This window comes from Gavialis gangeticus, unplaced genomic scaffold, assembly GCF_001723915.1.
Source record: "Gavialis gangeticus isolate Ggan-Ray unplaced genomic scaffold, GavGan_comp1, whole genome shotgun sequence".
Lineage (NCBI taxonomy): Eukaryota > Metazoa > Chordata > Crocodylia > Gavialidae > Gavialis > Gavialis gangeticus.
In genome coordinates, this window is record NW_017729026.1 from 14,613,226 (window position 1) to 14,623,263 (window position 10,038).

Here is a 10,038-nt window from a genome sequence, read left to right on the forward strand (position 1 = left end):
ATATATAGTAATATGTATTTATTTATTTACTGGACATTAAAAATGACATTATTTTAAATTTCTGTCTCAAAATCTAGGCTAAAGGTAAGCACTGAATCTTTTTAGAAACATCCCTTTTTAGCATGATATAATCTAGCCCTGCAGGGACACAAGATATCAAAAGTCACAGCTGTAAAATTTATAAATGTATAAAAAGCTGGCTCAAGTACTAATCTTTCATATTCTGGGACTTGGGTTGGTAAACAGGACAGGAGAATTGTACTACATTTGGGAAGAGAGAAAAATATTTCCCTGATGGCAGGTTTAAAAACTTCCCAAGAGTTCAGAATGTTAGACTAAATCCTGGAACTAGTAAGTGATGTGGTTATAGGCCTGTGTAGTCTCTCATATGTGTTTTTCATTTGTCACTTGTATATTATCCTCACTACACAATATATAGAAGTCTTAACCTTTTGCAATCTGCTAACATATATAAAATCTCTGTATAATTTTATATTGCTTTCTTAGAGGCCAGTGCAACAAAATAATTTCAGTATCTATCTAAAGCTTTATTTTAAATCTTCATTCTAAGGTCTGACAACACAGTCAGAAGTGAAAAAGGATTGGATAATAGTTAATAGTTTCATGCTGAGAGAGAACTGCTTTTCATCCCTCTGAACTGTAGGGGAGCTGGAAAGCTTGATCAGAATTACAGCAGTTTAAATAAGTGATGGTTGGATTAAACTGAAAACCTAAAAAACTGGAAAATATTCTGGTTTGGATTAGACCAATTTTTTTCAATTTTTTTTGTCAGCAAAATCCCTGCCCCAACACACACACACTCACTCACTCACTAACTCACTCACTCACTCACTCTTCATTTCACCGGATCAACAAACATTCAGTTTGTCATTATATATTTCTTCTGAGTGTTATTTTTAAAAAGTGTGCAAACACACACACAGATAAAGGAAAAGAAGGGCTAAATATGCTAAAATCACAGGTTTGAGCGATACCTATAGGGTATCTAATCCAATTTAACTTCTTGTAGAAATGCAGGATACAGGCAGCATTCTTAAACCATCCTAGACAGAGGCCTGTCTAGCCTCTTGAAAATCTGCGATAAAGGACATTCTACAACTTCCCTGGGCCACTTTTCCATTGTCCTTCTTAATTTTCCTGAGAATCACTGTTCTTTATGGCAGCCTTTCAACCTACTTTTGTGGTGCTCTGACAACTTCCTTTTTCTCCACACTAAACATACATAGTTGTCTTAGCCTTTTATTATATAACTTTCCATTTCAACCTCTTTATCATTTTTTGTTCACCCTTGCATCCTCTCCAGTTTCTCTACATCTTTCTAGAAGTGTGATGCCCAGAGCTGTACACATTGCTGCAGATAATGCCTAAACAGCACTGAATAGAGTGTCTTTTCCCCCCTGCATGTTGAATATTACATTTCTGCTAATGCAGCCTAAAATGCAGTTTTTTTGCACTGGAATCACATTACTGACTTAAGTTTGTGATCCACTACAAGCCTTAAATCCTTCTCAGGAGTGCCAGTGCCCTAACCAGTTGTCTTCCTTTCTTTATCTATGCACCAAATTCTTTTGTCCTGGGAACAGCTCATTATATCTGTCTCTTGAGTTTTGTTTTATTGTCAGTAGCTATCTCTAATTCATCAATATGCGTTTGAATTCTAATCCTATCCTACAAAGAGTTTACAGCCTATCCCAGTTTTATGATACCTGCAAACTTAACATTTCTAATCTTTCCACTTCTGCTAAATAGCATTGGATCCCAACAGATCCTTCTAGAATCCTTCTTGGCCATAGCCACACATACGGGCACATACACTTGCAGCAGCTCAAATAGCAACAGCACAAATTTGTGCCAGAGATTTGTGCCTTAGCACATGTGCCTGAACATGCACTTTGGTGTGGGGCAAATTGTGCCACTTGTGGCAAATTGACCCTGCCCAGTACCTGCATTGGTCCCAGCAGTATAAAAAGCTGCCCTGGCAAGTAGCTCATGGCTACTTGCCCTCAGGACCTTCTGAGGCCTGGCCAGTCGATATATGGGGACAATAACCCCCTGTGACAGCTGGATTGCTGCAACAGTCCTGACCTAGAGTGGCCCCTGCACCCTCTACCCACTGTAGCAGTCTGGCAATGGGGGCTGCCGCCTGGCTGTCACCTGTGACAGCATCCAGCCCCTTTGACCTACAGCCCTACGTCTGCATGCCTGCCAGACCTGGACAGGGATCCATGGCAACCTGGGCTCTGGTACAGGCACTGCAGCAGAGCTGCTTGCACCTCTGGTCCAGGTGCCAGTGGGCCTTGGTGCCACAGTTAGCCTTTGTGTGGCACTGGTGCCATGTGTCCCCCCCACAGTGCCTTCTGGGCAATAGCTGCCCAGATGATGTGCTCCTTGTGGCGGCCTTCTTTGAACTGTCAAATGTGTCCTCTTGGCCAAAAAAGGCCAGGAGATCAGCCACCTTGTGTATTTGAGGGGTCTGTGGGTGGGTTTGTGGGAGATATTGGAGGAAGCTGGGTTTCCAGGTGAAGTTGTGGGTAGGTGTGTGGAGTTAGGTCTTCTACAACAATCACTACATTAATATTTAATCAACAATGTGAGGCAGTTTTAGAATCATATGTCTCTGCTGGTATCTTTTCCAGCCTGTATTCCCAAACAAGCCTGAAGAACATTTGATAGGTGATTGTATACTCCCTCCTCCATCTTGCACTGGGGTTTGAACAGTCTCCTGAACAACAGTTTCAAAGAGGAGCCAGATATTTAGTTTTAATAAACAGAAGTTATTGTTTATATGAATGTAGATTCAGTACAGTGCATAGATAGTCAATGTTTATCATGTTTCTTGGAATGAAAAATTGATTTTCTTAAAAAATGATAGCTTTATAAACCCTTAGGTGGCTGTAATTAGAATAACACAATCATCCATCTGTTACAGACTCCCTCAGGACTTCAGTCTATTATAAAAATTTGCAAATCTGGAAAAATCAAATTAGTTTGGGTTGTTATCCCTTTAAATATGAGAGAGAATTAAAAATAACAGATAATCCATTATATAGTAACACAAAATCTTAACTGAAGTTAACTTTCTGTTAGCAGCGTGGAAAATGGACTTTAATTTGAGTTCAGATGAGATCACAAACTTACCTGGCATGGACATTAAATTAATTTACTCTTTCCCCTTCCTCACATTTGCTTTTATTTTTCCTTGGCCTTAAAATAAAATTGAATTTTCTAGAGCTAAATTTCATGGCTCTGATAGTGAGTAAGACACTAGTGGGACAACTACTAGGAAACCGCAATGGTGTGGGAAAGAAGGATTTACTATATGCTAGATGCTGTCAGGAATTCCTGAATTTACCACTTCTCCTACCTGTAAAACGGAAGTAAATTTCCTTTTGTTTCCAGGTATTTGACTAGAACTGTTGAAAAGGTTTTAATCAGAAAATCCCAGTACACTGAAACTGAAAAGTTTTGTCAAAATGCATTGGTTTTGACCAATTTTCACTGATCTATAGGTAGAGCTTGGAAAGAATCCTACCTGGTTTCATTGTCAAATCACTTGGCAGGCTGCTGAAGAGCACAGATTTCTATGATCAGTCTCTGTGGTAGCCCCACCATGCAGACTGCATCAGGGATTCATGATGTGACTGCCCAGGATCAGGAACCCCACAGAGAGCCTAACAGCACTAGGAACTTCTGTTTCTAGTTGATAGCCATCTCCCATGTACACTGGAGACCCATGAAGCCCTGAAAACCCTGGCTCAAGCTGGGATCCTGGAAGCTGATTCTGAGGCACCCCGCCATGCTGTCCTCCCCCTGGGAGACCTACACCAGTCATGGCAAGGCATCCCATACCTGCCCAGCAGCATTGGGGGAAGCAGTGTGGAGTTGTGCTTCCCGTTGCTGCCAGCTGAGCAGGAGGATCCACGGTGTGGCCAACACGGGGCTCCCAAAAGGAGGGCAGCAGGGTGGGGAGCTCCAAGCCCACAGCAGGCAGCCATCCATCTGTTCCCAGCCCCCTACAGGCTCTGCTTCAGCTGTGCTTTGGTGGGAGTGGGACCATCATCTTAGGGCCTCTCCCACAGCAAAAATAAAAGTCAGTGCCTATGGTGGAAGTCATCTTGTGATTTCACTCCTTGCTAATAAAAATACAAATACAACCATCAACAGCTGAAAGACAAGAACTTCATGAAATTACAAAATAATCTCAAAACTCTGTGCAGTAAGCTTGAACAAATGCTTTGCACAAACAATTTTAATGTTGTGATAAAACAGTTTACTTACTATATAACTTTAGTATCCTTGATTTTATATTCACTTCATATCCTGTTGCTCCATAATATCTTCACTAAAGTCTCTGCTGTATAGATTGAACTGGAGGGACTTCAAGCTCAGCTGAGCTGCAAATTGCAGCCACACCATCCTGCATGCTATCCAGATGTTCTGAACCAGATTTTCAGCTGTTGTGAATTGGCTTGGTTCCACTGACTTCAATGAAACTGCCAATTCCCTACCATCTAAGGATCTGGCTCCCATTCTCCTGCATTGGGGCCAGGTGGCAGCAGTCAGTTCACTCACTGTGATTTCTTTTTGTAATTTAGTATTGATATTACAGTAGTACCCAGAAGTTTCTGCTGCAGAAGCAAGAAAAGATCTTTTTGTTCTTTCTGACTTTCAAAAACAAGGCATATATCTTATTTGGGGGACAAGTTGTATGTAAGAAAATACAGTATGGGAATTTGTTGCTCAGATAACGCTTTCTTTAAGAGGACAACTTTTCTAACTTTGAGCATGAGCATCTGTAGACAGACACATTGAATATATTTTTAACCTACCTACACTAACACAGTATGCAAAATGACCACTGCTGTCTGAGAGAGTCTGCTGGTCAAGGAAGAAAGAAAAAAAGCACGCACCATTTGAACCGAACCAGTACGATTAGGCCTGATGTTCTCTAGTGTCCATTATTTGTTTAGAAACAAAGATTAAGCAAATAGTTGCAGGACCTCAAAATATTTATGACAAAGAACACACCAGGGTTTTTTTAGAAAAGAAAATTATCAATATCATCTAAAGGAGATTTTTTCCTTAATATACACCTTCTCCCCCCGTAGAGATTTTGAAGTGCCTACAGCAGCTGTTTGTGTTATCTTTAGCAACAAGTTGGTTCATAGTATCTAATGTTTGCAACACTGATAGGCTATTTTAACATAGATCATTTTAACCAAATAAACTCCTAGAACTACTGATGAAAATTAGTAGTTGTATATTAAGTAAGTCTAAAGATTTTTCCTAATAAATTAATTTCCATAAAATTAAAGTTATATTGACTTGATGTTAACATTTGTGCAAGAATTATTTATCTGAGTTTGGAAACATTTGTCTGGGCTTCATTCTCCCTCCTACTCTTCCATACCAGAAGAGTATCGATTTATTTTCACCCCTTCCATAAACAGGAAATAAACAAATATTTTAGACAAATGCATATTAACCACAAATGGGATTTAATACAATAACTTTACATTACCCTGTAAAATGTATATTATGTTCTAGAGTGCTTAGAGCAGGCATTGCCTTATTTATTCAGTATTAATTCAAGTCTATACAACAAAATTCATTTTTCTATTTCATTATTCTCTGGTTGGCACGGTTTGATGGTTTTTATAATGATAATACCCAGTCATAAAAAGGTAAAAACTTTGCTTTTATGGCCACTGATTCTTCCTTCATATTTTATTTTTCACTTCATTAACATTAAACAGAATTCCAAACGACACTTCTTAGTTAATAATAAAATCATTTGCATTCAAGAAAAACTATTTATAATGTTGGCAGATGTAATGTCGCATTAAAACTGTGTGGCTTCCCATAGGTTAAACTAAACATTTTTCTGCCCACCTGTCTAATTTAACTAGATACAGAACATCTCTCACATATCGGCAATCTCATTCTTTAGAAAGGACAATAAAATATGATATAAACCTTTTATAAAATATGTGATTCAATCTGGAAATTAACTTTCAATTTTAGAATTGCTTATGCTCCACCCAGTGTGAATATATGGCTGCTGGTTTGTTTTCTCTGCTGTCTAAAATTTGCTTCAGAAAGGAAAAAATGAATAAGAAAATTTCACGAATGTTAATAAAAATTCAACAAACAAGTTGAATATTTGTCTAATCATGGCAGGTAACTCTGAATTGTATGTTCTACTAAAATGATTGGTTTGGAAAGTTTTTGTAGCTGCAAACTGTATGCTCTCACTTCTGTGCTGCTGAGTTTCAGGAACTTTTCTGAAAAGCACTGGCAAACTAAGCATGGGAATACAAGCAAATACCTTTCCTTCCTCAGTAGTCACAGCAGTGAAGAAGGAAGGGAAAGAAAAACTATGGGGTCACTTTAAGGATACCTCCCTCTATTCCTCCATTTCCATAGGAATTATTGGTCAGATTGAAAAAGGACATAGGCACAACTTAAATTGCAGTAATGGCAATTTAGGCATCTATGTCCAAGTGAATGGTCCACAAAAACACATAATTGGTTAGGAACCTAAGTTTTAATCAATTATTTTATTTAGGCACTTAACATTCTGCTACTGTATATACCCAGAGTGGCTGCCATCTTGGCTGAACCAAACTTTTCAGCACTTTTCTTGTGCTTTTCCCAAATCCATTTGAGTTTTATAAACTGGGTGTCCCCATGTGTATGTTGCTTGATTGGCCTGATCCAGTAGGCATTCTTAGACCATGCCTAAAGGTAAGATGCACATTAACATTACAAGTGTTAATTGTAAATGTCAGTCTGTGTTAAAGTTAATGAGTTCTAGTGATCAGTCTAGGGTTACCATACGTCCAGTTTTCCTGGAAATGTCCTCTTTTTTGGTCCCTTGCCCTCCATCTGGGTGGGTTTTTTAAAATGCAAGCAAAATTTTGCTTCACCTCTGCTTTTGCTTGGGGCTGGGGACAGCAGGGGAAGCTGATTGGGTGTTGGGAGATCACATGCTCTGTATGTGGGCCCTGGCAACTGCTGGCAGGTGTGTACCTGTGTGTGCATGTGCACGTGCATGTGCCTGCACCCATGTGAGTGAGCTGCATGGACAGCAGGGCTTGTAGGAAGCAGGGGGCGGCAGGTCAGGAGTGAGGGGCACCAGCAGGCCTGGAGGGGGCAGGGGGCATATCACTGCTCCCCCCACAGTCGTATACCCCCTCCCCCAATAGGTGTTCTCTTTTTTGAAATTGGAAATATGGTAACCGTAGACCAGTCATATGTTCAAAATTAATACCCACTCTAATGCGCATTGCTCAGACCTGCACCTTGGGGGCTGGTGGGCAGGGGCATGCCTGGGACCTGTAAGTCTGTTCCATACCTGCTCTGCTCACCAACTCTTTAGACACAACATAGGCTGGTGGGGGGCTCCACCTGCCCTCCCATGTCACTTACATCACTTCCTTTGCCCCTAAATCACTCTGCTGCCCCCATCAGCTGTGGACCTCCTCTTCACACTGCCATTAGCCCCTCCACCCCCAGATTGCTCTCCCCACCCTCTGAATGGTCCCTCCAGCTCCCAAACCTCTGTCCTGACAACTCGATTAGGCCAAGAGCAGCAGCAGTGGCAGAAGTGTGTGAGGGAGGTTCCTTCTCCCTCCATGTTCCCAGGCTGCCTGGCAGCTCCTTGTCACCTCTTCCCCCTCCTCCCTACCTACCCTTCAGTTGCAGGGCCTGGATCTGGGTGCACAAGTGTGTCATGGTTTGCAGGGATCCAAGGAAAAGAGGGGGCAGTCCGGGTGGCAAGGGAGTGATCTGGGGGGTGCAGTGGATGATTTGGAGGTCAGGGCAATTTGGGGGGCAGAAGGGGCAGTAGCCCAGAAGCTCCCTACCAACCCACTCTTTTTTCCCCCTCTGATCTTGGTCCCCTCCATCTTTTTACCTTAGCTGTCTTCCCCTCATTCTCTAATCTCCTTATCCATTTTCCCTCCCTCCCACTCACCTATCCCATCCACCTGTTGCCTTGCTGTTTCCAGCAGTCAGTCCAGGACTGTAGAGTCATGAGTACACCTGGGAACAGTACCTCCTGGGGTACTAGGGTACTGCAAATTGTTAGTTTTTATCTCAAGTGAATACCCAGATAGAAGTTAATTTAACTCAAGCTAGGTAACACAGCTCAAAGTTAATCCTCTCCTCGAGTAGGATTACTTTAAGATTTGTAAAGGGTACTTAGCACTTGTTAATGAGCCTTAATATGTGATCATTCAAGTTTTAAGTGCTCTTAACATCATCTAATTTTAATGTGTAATCCCAGTCTAACATTAACAGCACTAAATTAAACAAAAAGCAAAACATCCTCAACAACAATTATTAGTAAATGCTTAGTGGTAACGATGCCTGCTTTATGTATACAAGTCTAGTGATTAGTTTTAGGTACCTCAGAAGTGTTGGCGTTTTGGATCTCTATATCCTATCTCAAAACCCATATCTCTCAGCTCCTAGAAAAGGGACCTAGGCACCATTCTAGAGCAAGTCTTGAATTGGAGCACTCCATCCTTCCTCTTAAAGTTGGGCCACTGGGAAGAAAGGAATGCAAGATTCCTGGGGCCAAAGAGGGTGTAAACCAAAGGAAGCATAATTCCCATGGCCTCTGGGAATCCATGGTGTACTTGTCACTGATTCAGGGATTGCTTATGCATTTATGCATTTATCGTTAAAATAAATGGGTTAAAATATATAACTCAGAAATCTCTTTGTGGGTGTGAGCAATTTGCAGCCTCCTGGACTTGGCAGGAGAAAGGTCTGGAGGAAAAGAAACTTTCTGACTATACTTTCAATGACTACGCTGAAGGGTGAAACAGATATGCATTGGATTACAGGCATATATGGTCAAGATTTACATCTTCTTTCCATTTTCAACTGGGGGGGCATGCTGTTTTGAGTTTGTAGGTTGAGTTCTAATGCCTTATATAACCAAACAGAATTTGCTCAAATGATAGCAAAATTCAGTATTTTCTCCAGGCTGATCTGTATGTCACCAAGTTTTGTTGTTCAAATTATGCTATTGCTTAGGGGGTTTTTTGGGGGGTTTTTTTGTCACGTCAGATATGTTTGCTTCCTTAGTACAAACTGAAAGCAGAACTATCTGAAATCTTAGGCAGTTGCTATTTGTTAATATACTTTTATTGATCTTGTATCTAATTTGCATCACTTGATATAAACTGGTTTTTAACATCATATGACATGTAGTATAACTTAAAGGCATTGCACTAACTTGAAAGAGAACTGAAATAGTGTGAGAAAAATGGCCAATCAAAGAAGATTAGTAAATTAGGGTAACAAAACAAATAAGTCGGTGTGCCTAAAGCACGAAATAGGACCAAGGGAAGCCTGAGCGATCAGGTTTGAGAATTTTCCATGGAAAAGTAATTGTAATGAGAAAAAGACATGAAAGACTTGGGTAGCAGATGAGGGACACAACTGGCTAATTGAAAAATAAAATAGACTTTGTCTCTAATGGAGTTCATCATCTTTTCTGGTTACTAGTAAACTATTTATTGCCAGGCATGAGTATCATATTTAGCTTTTATAGATATTCCAAAATGGAAATTTGCCTTTAAATGAACCTGCTTGCACTAAATAATGGGTGTTTTCACAAATCATACTAAGTAGGATATACTTTCAGATTTCTTATGCTTGTCAAGAGCATGGGGATGCCATCAAAAGAATAGGTAGCTTATGTATTTCAAAAACATCACTTCCCAGTTGTTACTGTTCTCTCTGAATGTGTCTTTGAGTGAGAAAGACGTTCAGACATGTTATTATCATAAATTGGTTTTGGTGTAAGTGTTTATTAGTAAATGCAGTATAATAAGGAATTATTTAATATGCAGCCTTAAAAGGAAATCAATTTCTTTTGCAAGTATTAAATCAAATAATTTTATTTTGTTAGAAAATATTCTAGCTAGGCTTTGTTGAATTTATTTTATCACTTGTTCCTAATTTTCACAGCTGAAAACCACTTCAAATGGAATTTGCTTT

The 10,038-nt window shown here is 40.1% G+C and overlaps 1 protein-coding gene across 2 annotated transcripts in view; it reads left to right on the forward strand.

Annotated features, from left to right (window-relative positions):
* TBC1D32 (TBC1 domain family member 32) overlaps window positions 1–10,038 on the forward strand; it is a 238,286-nt gene that overhangs the window by 164,998 nt on the left and 63,250 nt on the right. The window lies entirely within an intron of this gene.